The sequence below is a fragment of the Psammomys obesus genome, unplaced genomic scaffold (genome assembly GCF_907164565.1).
Source record: "Psammomys obesus unplaced genomic scaffold, mPsaObe1.curated_primary_1811, whole genome shotgun sequence".
NCBI lineage: Eukaryota > Metazoa > Chordata > Mammalia > Rodentia > Muridae > Psammomys > Psammomys obesus.
The window spans coordinates 2,407,770-2,417,699 of record NW_026591086.1 but is presented as its reverse complement, the minus strand read 5'-3'; the positions used below and the strand labels follow the sequence as shown (position 1 = coordinate 2,417,699).

The 9,930-nt window shown below is 49.5% G+C and overlaps 1 protein-coding gene and 1 long non-coding RNA gene across 6 annotated transcripts in view; both read left to right on the top strand.

The window, feature by feature from the left end:
- The window catches only part of Msra (methionine sulfoxide reductase A), a 302,775-nt gene that overhangs the window by 270,145 nt on the left and 22,700 nt on the right, over positions 1 to 9,930 (top strand). The window lies entirely within an intron of this gene.
- LOC129678839 (uncharacterized) lies at positions 1,234 to 6,959 on the top strand. The gene is made up of 3 exons (XR_008720449.1): positions 1,234 to 1,625; positions 1,711 to 1,804; positions 5,882 to 6,959. It is a non-coding gene; the product is annotated as an uncharacterized LOC129678839 (long non-coding RNA).

The following is a 9,930-nucleotide window of genomic DNA, read 5'->3' as shown; positions in this document are numbered from 1 at the left end:
ACACACACACACACACACACACACACACACACACACACACACACACAGGAAACAGTTAGAAAAGAAGCCAGAACTTTCTCTTGAAGTTCTGGGTCTGAGACTAGGATCCCCAGACCTTCTTCTTTAGAAGAGGCAAGGAGTCTGGGGACTTCTCTAGCATTCCAGGAGCATCCATGAGAACGTCTCTGTTAACTGACATGACTTTGGAGTCAGCATTGGAGTCCGAGTGACGCTCAGAATCGCAGGGCCTGTTGATGGCAGGATTGGGCTGATAAGAGAAAGTACTTGGCAGCTGTGCTGCCATCTGTAGCTGGGGCAGAGGTGGGTGTGCAAGCCCAGTGGGCAGACCTATAGAGCCTACGAGAGTGGCTTCTATATCCATCAGGTTCATTACCCCCAAGCTGTGTGTGTGTGTGTGTGTGTGTGAGAGAGAGAGAGAGAGAGAGAGAGAGAGAGAGAGACTGAGAGAGAGAGAGGGAGAGACAGAGACAGAAAGATCGTGTGTGTCTGTCTACATGCTACATATGTAGTCTAGTCTAACTCAAGCTACCTTAAGCTCTACCAAAGTCACTTAGTTCAGTTCTTGTGGCTGAAAAGGTCCCCGAAACATTTCAGCGAAATTATAGCTTCTTAATTTAACAACCTGTCACTTAACTTCTTTCCAGGTGGTTTCAGGTTGACAGTGAGTTTGACATTTGCACAAACGTTTAGGAAGCCATTTCCGACACTTTGAAATAAGAAGGAATCTAAAGGACATTTACTTCGGGAAGCATGAGAGGCATTATTTTTCTGGCCACTCCAAATCGAATCTCTCTCTTGGCCACAGTCCACGGACTCAAAGGCCAGTGATGGGCTGTAAAACTGTGGCTACTCCTAAGCTTCTGTGACTCCCTTCCTGCCCCGATGCCCTTCACTGCAGCAAGTTCGGCTTTATTTGGGCACAGCTAAGGTGAAAGCATTTCCATGTTTTTCAGGATTCTGTTGGATAGGAGGCCCTTATGGGCTGTCGTCATGCATGCACCCCACTCTCTTCCCAGGGGCTCAGGAGGGGGGAGGCAAACACACTCACAGTCTTGATGTTTACTCTTGTCTGTGACCTGGGGTCACCCCTGCTCCAGGCAGCCACACACTAAAATGTTATGACATTCACCTGCCTATTACATAATAGCTATGAGCATAGACCTTGCAGTTTAATTTAGCCTGGCATATAGGGCTGTGCCATCCTGAACAACATGTGACGATTCCTCTGTGCCCTTAAGGGAAGGGAGGGGCGGTAGCTCCCGATTTGAAATAGAAGCACGTCCTTATCCTCAAGCCGCTTGCTCTGCCACCTTCAAATCGCTGCAGATCACAGCCAGGCCCCGTGCCATGCTGGCAATGCAGGACAGCCACCAGGCAGATCTTGTGGTGGTCTGTCCACGAGAACCTTTCCGGGAGACCTCACCACAGAAATGAGGGCACAGGTTGTTTTCTCTACTCTCCTTGGGGAGGACAAAACGGTGTCCAGAGAGAAGCTCTCAGCCCAGGCTGTGCATGGGGTCACTGGTGCTTAGAAGCCCCCAGCCAAAGTCAGATATTTAACCTGGTTGTTTTTGGAGTGTGGCCAGGTAGAGAACCCCTGTGAGGTAAGAGTCATGTCAGCGCTATCTGGGAACAATGAAAAAAAAAATGAATGATTCCATGGCTCACCAGGATGTTTTGTTATCGAAGGTACCATTAGAATGGAGTCTCAGGGTTTGAAAAAGCTGATTATGCTCAACTCCGAAGAGGGCAGAGAAGTAGGAAATCGGAGCCTAGGAACAGGGTAAGGCAAGGGAACGAGATTGGGGGAGGATTCTGCCTTTATCAACCAAAAGGGTGGGATGGGAACCCCAGCAGATATGGAGGGGATCTTATGGTGGGCTTGGAGGTTCTGGTCAAATCAGTTCAGTGAGATTCTTGTTAAAGCTGGATGGTATAGGGAGAAACGTAAAAGCCCAAAGTCAACAGCTTGTTCAGAACAAGGATGATCAGAACGCCACAGTGCAGGAGGAAGCAGAAGTATAAAGGGTGGAAGGCAACCCCCATGGTCTGGCCCTCCTGGGATGAGCAGCCTGACAGTGTACAAGACCCCTCTGCTGTTGGGATCTTACAGGGTGATCCCTGGCCTTCGTGTAAGGTTTGGCATGGCCGAGGCTTGCAGGGCAATCCACATGGAAACTTCCAAGCAGCAGTGAGGAGGTATGGATAGAGTGTTACCCACACGGGAGGTATTGGCACTGAAGTGGCGTCTGCAGGCACAGGTGAGTCATGAGTGTTCACCAGTCAGGGAAGACATTCAGTCAAGGTGAGAGACAGAACAGCAGCAACTGCTCTACAAAGAGCAAAGGGGAAGCTTGCAAAGGTGACCAGAGGGGAAAGTGACAATGGTGCATTGGTAGACACCCGCTATGGCATGAATAGGGGTGTCCTTGTGTGCTCCTGGTGCAGTGTATCCTGCAGTCGTCTGGATTGTGTGTATGTGGTACTAATGGCCGCCCTGCTGGGTCATCCGGCCAGCTGTCCTCCAGGATCTGGCTATGCTGTATGCTGTCCAGCTAGCCACTGTCCCCATCCTCACCCACCACAGGAAGCCCATGGCCTCCCAGAGCATTTGGGACAAGATAGAAGGCAAAGTGAACATTTATAGAATAAGGCAGTCATGGTGGTGTGTGCCTTTCATCCCAGTACCCCCTAGGCAGAGGCAGATGGATCTGTGAGTTCAAAAAACAAGCCTTATCTACGCAGCAAGTTCCAGAATGTGAGACTTGTTAGAGAGTAGAGACTGTAGCTCTCCTGCTGTTTCTGTGCATTGTAGCTTATTTGAGCCTCCATTTTGAAGATGAAAAACATTACAGACATAAGATCAAATCTAAAAAAAAAAAAAAGAAAAATACCCACAGTGGGACTGAGGACATGGCTCAGTTTGCGAAGTGCTTGCTACACTAGCATGAGGACCCCAGTTCAATCCTCCACAATCACCTCCATTCTGCTCTTGGTCCAGAGCTCCACTTTCTGCTTTCATCTTTCCCTTCTACCCTCTCCCGAGATCTGGTTTATGGTGTTCTTTTTGCTGTGGGTAAATGCCCTCAGCAGCCAAGCATGTTCTGCAATTACAACACCCCGGTGGCTAAGCATGTCACTGTGAGTCTACATCATGCTGGAATCAGCACTGTGGCCCGTGGCCATCACCGTCCCCATCGCCCCTTGTTTTGCTCATGGATGGTATTAGAGGAGTAAAACTAGATGACTTCAAAAGGCTGTTTCCACCCTAAGAAAATGACCTGTATGCCTGGGACATGCACTTCATGACAAGGGCAAGGCCTTTCTCACTACCCAGAGGTGTCCCACGTGCCAGAAGAATTTGGGAGCATCGGAAAGCAGCCTCCCTACCCCCAGAGCACTTCTATTTAGCATGAGAAGCTAGGAGGCCCTTCTGCTTGGGTGGTGAGTGAGCTACCTGGCTGCCTGCTCCTGGCTCCGGTTGGATTGGTTGGATGGTACCAGGTTGACAGTTTCCTCCACAAGGGTGGACACATCTTTGCTGCCTTGTTTTCCATAGTGCAGTTTTTAGACACAGGGCCCGAGTGCTAATGTGTGCTGTATAGTTGACAGGAGTCTCTTAGGTTTGGGTGAAAATGGGCTTGCCTTCTAGGCACAAAAATACCACGTCAAAGGGAATGGCACAATAGTTCTGTGCATGGCATGTCCACACAAGGCTCTGGACACAGGCGAACCCCATGTTGGGACTAGTGCCTTGGTGTTGTTGGAGACCGTGGCAGTGGTGCAAACAGAATGTGTGCTTTGTGGCTGGCCTGGAGATGATCTGTAGTATTCAACTGCCATGCAGACTTGTGCTCAGGGGTGGCCTAGATACAGCCTGGCGTAGCCTCTAACCCGTGCAGAGGCAGCTGCCGTTACATCATCAGCACACGGGTATGGCTGGACAGCTCCATGACTAGCAAGTAAATGTGCATGGACTTGAATCAGGATGACTTTGTGACTGTTCTTAGGGTCCCATGTGTGACTGGGCACAAGGTCACTGTGTAGGTTCCACATCTGTATGTGAGTAAGGCTCGCATGAAAATGCTGCATTTGTGCTCATGAGAGCTGCAGGGCACCCAGGGAATAGATAACCGGATAGCTGGCTCATGGGACTTATGCAGCATAAACGTTCGAGAATCAGCAAATGGGGCAGACCCTAAGACCACAACCACACCCGTGTTCACACTGGGTTTCTAGGGAGCTGATAGCCACGGACAGCTCTGCAGTTGGTATGTTTAGACTGACCCCTAGGTATTGAATCACTTCTTCTTCCTTCTCAGAGCTGTTCTCGTGATTCTTTCCAGAAGAAAGAGGCGGGTTGGTAGTTCTTTTATAGGGAAGCCAGAGTTAGTATTAGGCACCTGCGCTGTTGGAAGCTAGAACCTATGGTCTCACAGACAATAGTCTGTGTTTTCAAAAGAGCAGTCCCCAGGTACCAGAGCTTCTACCAGGAGGAGAGGCAGAGACTCTGAGCCTCCCCTCCCCCATCCTCTTGTGCAGCCCAGTGAAGGGGATGGCTAGAATGTTAACAACAAAATCTTGCTTACCATCCCAGGCCTCCATAAATGATCACTGAATCACTTGCACTGACAAGCCCACTTCTTAGACCACTGGGGTAAAGCCAAACACTCTAAACACTTAGCTGTATTTAGGGCAGGAGATTGCTATAGATCTCCTGAGAGCTCCAGGACCTTGTGTTCCAGAACGATAAATTGGACTAGAGGCACATGGATGGTGGCAGAAATAACATTTCTATCCCTTCGGCCTATCGGTTCATTAGGAAAAGGAAAGGACAGTGCATGGAAGCAGGTTAGTGAGCTGGGAAGGCAGGCACTCAAAGGCTCTGGGCCTCAAGATGTTCTGATTCTCTGGCGGGTCATTTGCATAGCACCAGCCTTCTTTAGAAGGTCTTTTAGGCTTTTCTTGTGCCTAGTCTGTTTAGCTACATGTAACCCATGGCCATAAGGGTTTCTGAGCTTTCTACCAATTAGCTTCTTTTTATAAAATAGAGTTTTAAATTATTCTTTGAGAATCATATATATGTAGACAATGTATTTTGATGAAATCCACCCTACCCTCTCCCCACTGCTCCTACCATTTTCCCCTCAGAACGTCATGTACGCTTTCTTTAGCCCACTGAGTCTAATTAGCTGCCAGTATGTCATGGGTATAGGGCCATACACTGTGGTATGGCCAACTAACCTGGGGCCACATCTTAGGAGAAAATCAACTCTCCCTCCCCTAGAAGCCATGAATTGCCAATGGCTCCTTAGCCAGGGCTACGGCTAAAACTTGATGATAAGACCCTATTGCTGAAGACATCATGTACTTGTATCATATGACACAAAGAAATCACAGGAACACAAAGAGGCCACGTGAACAGGGCAGGGGAGGCAGAAGGCAGAGGTCCAGGCCAGATTGCACATTGTTGCAGAACTCGAGGCAGCAGCTTGCCTGATCCACCTCAACTCTGAGCCAGGCATGCTGTGATCACTGCTCCTTCATCCATGGTGGAAATTTCGGGAAAGTCTGGATTTCCTGATTCTCTGTGCACCTTGGCTACAGAAGTTCCTTTAGTAGAGGACAGTGAAAAGGCTTCCTGAAGCCCAGGGGAAACCACACCCATCTACCCCTTATTCTTCCCAGCTTCTTTTTTGCCCTACCTGCTTGAAGAATGCTGAAGTCTGTGAGACTGTGGACAGTCCACTTTCTGCATCTTTAGAGGCAATAAAATAAAATAGGAACAAGGTGGTCTGAATCATATAGGCCTACACTGAAGTTAAACAGGGCACTTCAGAGAGATTCCTGTTTCTTTCAGGAAACAGGTTGTCCGGGTGGGCCGCGCTCAAGAGGATGCTGGCTTGTCCACACTGCTCATCAGGGTTCCATTGAAATCACTCTGCATCCTTGGCACCAACACAGCCTGCCAGAATAAAGCCCTCATAAGGCTCCAACACATGCTCTTCAGAGACGTCTCTTTCTCCATTCCCGAGCCCCGATCCCTGCTCTGTAGTCTATTTGCTATCAAGCGACAGGAGCTACGGAAGGAGACGCCACTTCTCCAAGACAGAGATGTGGCAGTTCAATGAGTTCTTATTTTCCCCCACAGGAAGAGCTTAGAGCACAAGGGGCAGTATCGTTGAAGGGAAACGTCCGTGGGAGGAAAATCAGAGGCATGGTGAAGGGACACGGGATTGAGATGGGCTTTTAAGACCATGATGAGAGCTCACATGATGGTCCCCGGCGCACGCCCCAGCTGTTGACAACTGCAGGATGAGTGCAGATAGTGGTGGGCTCTGCTGGGGAAGGACTTCAGGTGAAGCCTGCAACTTGCTGCCAGGATAACATTAACGTGTTTGTTGACTGCTCTTGGCTCTTTACTCAGGGGTGCTGTCCTTGTCAGCCAGGTATGGTGGCACAGGCCTTTAATGCCAACACTTAGGAGGCAGAGGCAAGCATGAGTTCACTGCTAGCCTGGTCTGCACAGTGAGTCTCAGGCTAGCCTGGGCCCTACAGTGAAACCTGGTCTTAAAAAAAAAAAAAAAAAAAAAAAAAAAAGCATTTCTACCTTCTGTTTTGTTCTGTTTATGTATGTTTTGTTTTATTTCTTCCTACGCTACCTTTATTTAGAGACTCTTTTTGACCATATGGAGTGCAGCCCCTTCTCCCCAAGGAACCTCCTGGATCTTGGTGAGAGGTATTGGGCAAAGACTTTCTGGAGCCTCTGGCCAAAGCTAACCAGTCTGATATTTGTGCCCCAAGTCATGGCCTCTTAGAGACTGCTGTCATTGGCTGCAATCCAAGCAGCAACATCTCAAGTGCCCACTGTGTGCCAGACTCCATCTTTTGCACCCTGGGATTCTGTGGAAGGCTTTTCCTCCCCAGATGGCTTGGAGACTAGGTTTACTGAGCTGTATAGCCACAGCTGTGTTCCTGTTTTAGCAGCAGGGAAGGACTCGGTGAAGGAAAGGTATGTTTTACCTTTATCCCCAGCTCAGCCTTCTCTTCCACCACATACTTCCTCTGACCCTGCTGTATTGCTATGAGCCCCCTCTGATGTTTATGGAATAAATTGTAGGTATAAACAAACCAAGGGTCCAAATGACTAGAGCCTTCTCTACTTGCACGTTACTCCTCTGGGACTAAACATGGGTCCTGGTACTTCACAGAAGCTCCATGAATATCCTTTGGGTTGAGCCCATTTGCAAGGAAAGACAGAAGAGCCATGAGATTGGGGGGGGCAGGATTCTGGTAGGTAGGGAAATCAGTACAGCCTATCATGGGGGAGCACTAGAGAGGCTGCCAGGGGCTGGGTGCCCTTTCCCAGCACCCTTGGCTGATCCAGGATTCAGTGGGCTGTCCAGAGGTCCCCTTTGACAGAGCCCTGCCTTCCCCATGCTGTCGTCCAGGGTGGGAGCTGAAAGCAGGCTGGCACACACCTGGAGAGCTCTAGGCTTAAGCAGAGGCCTCTCTGCCGGCGAGCACTATTGCATCTTCTCCATGCTCCATACTCTCTTGCTTTAGATTTCCATTTTAAAACATGCCACGTCCAACAGGAAGATGTTTTTGAAGTATTGGGTATCTGTATAGAATATTAATGCAAAAAACCTCACTTGAATAACACTGTGAGGTTTTTTTCCTTAATCTTTAGGACATTTTATTCCTGTTCTAAGTTAATAGAAAAATTAAAAAGACAGAGAAACGAGGCCATTGTCCAGGTGCTCTGACAAGCAGAGTAGGCAGAAACCCCTGCTCCTTCTTGAGCTAGCCTTGACCTTGGACTGTTACATCATCATCCTGATAGGCAGAGCTGACTGGGCTCAAAGTAGACTGGCAGTAATGTTATGCTTCTGATCCAAGAAAACTGATTTTTTAAGTTCTGTAGAGAAACCTACATTTTGGAGGCTGTTAAAAAAAATGTGAGTCTCGGGCTAAGAATGAAGCTCACTTGGTGGAGTGCTTGCCTAGCATACATGGAGCCCTGGGTTCAATCTCCAGCACCATATAAACCAGATATGATGGCACAAGTTGTGGTGTGTGCCTGTAATCCCAGCCCTTAGGAGGTGGAGGATCAGAAGTCCAAGGTTATCTTCGGCTACATAGCAAATTCAAGGCTAGCCCCAGACAAGGAGACCCTGTTTCAAGAAAAAAACAAAACAAAACAACAACAACAAAAATAGTGGGCCACAAAGTCAATTTCATAGACTCTCCCCATTATTTTCCAGTGCCGCCTCCAATCTAAGAAGCTGGATTCCTCTCCCTCAACCCAAAGATGATTCTATTTCCAACAGTCCTGGAGGATAGGCATTCCTACTGGTGTGAAAGGTCTGGCTACACTCTCCTTCTCAAACACCTATGGACTGCTCCCTTCATAGTGAGAGACCTGCACCCTGGCTTTGTGTCACTTCACTTACCGGTCCCCATGTTGCTTTAGGGCAAGATAACACAGGTCTCCTCCACATTTCAGCAGAGGACTCCCCTCCATGGCAGCAGGGCGGATCCCCTTGGAGCCACCGTTTCAGTAATCATCTCTTTCTCCCCAGGGTCCCTCAGATCCTGTGGATCTAGAGGTCCCCTGGGATTCCTGTGCCCTGAACCAATCCAAATTGTCAGTGTCAACAGGCAAGTGTGGAGCCCAGCCCCAGACAGGGCTCCTCTGCCTATGCAGTGTCATGCCCCTGCCTCAGTACTGAGGAGATGCTGCCTGCTGCCAGCATCTCCTCACCAGCTGCATAGCCAAAAATAAGTCCTCAGCTGTACAGGGCTGATCTTTCCGCTCCCCTTCTCCTCAGCAGCGAGAGTCCAGCAGCCTGCCAGCTGGAACTGGAGATTGGGTTTTTTTCCCCCCACCCAGCTGAAAGGAAATGTGGTGCAGTATTTTTTCCTCCCCCCCCCACCCCCATTTCTTTTTTAACCTTATTATGTCAAAGGGGTTGTCTTGTTCTTAAGGGCAAAAAATATCACCATTGCTTCTGAATCCGCTTTGAAAATAGCATTGGGAAGGGGAGGGCTGCGTCGAGCTTTTCCTGGCTCCTGGCAGAAGCACCTATCGGGGGAGGCAGACGCAGCCCTGCCGCAGTGGAAGGACCGCTCTGGGAAGGAGCCCGAGGCTTGAGTCGGGCTCAGCAGATCTGTTGCCAGCCTTGGATTGATAAAGTGCCTATTTGCACAGAGGACAGGAGCAGCTGCCTAAACTGTGGAATTTTCCAAGGGCTGCAGAACTTTAAAAGCCGGAGTTTGAAGTCATGCATTCCTTTATTTAGCAAATATTTATCGGCACCTGCTGTGTGCCAGGTTCCGGCTGGGGCTGCAAAGGTGAAAAGAGGACAGTCCCTGTCCTCGAGTGCCTCATATCCAGGGGACGAAACGGACAAGACCAGGATGAGAAGTATGCAAGATCTCCTGGGCTGAGTGTTTCGTAGGGGTCTCCACCCACTACAGCATAAGAGGCAGTGACAGGGGGACCGGGCTGGTTCCGGAGCCGGGTAGCGTCACTGGTCGTCAGGGTTGCTGTCAGGCCAGTACACTGCAGGGCTGCACCACATGTGGGAAGGACACAGCTCTGCTTCAGGGACACGGTCCTGGGGACAGTCCAGGACCATCCACCAAGAAGGTGATAACTGAGCTGCTCTGGAAACAGAGGGCAGAGCAGGGAAGCGAGGAGTCTCCCGACAAGAGAAATGATGGGAGAAGGCATGAGGATTAAAAGAATTGGGGCCAGAAGCTTTGGAGTCTGGAAAACTCTCCTTCTCCCTCTCTGTCTCCTTCTCCCTCCCTCCTTCCCTCCCTCTCTCTCTCTCTCTCTCTCTCTCTCTCTCTCTGTGTGTGTGTGTGTGTGTGTGTGTGTGTGTGTGTGTGTGTGTGTGT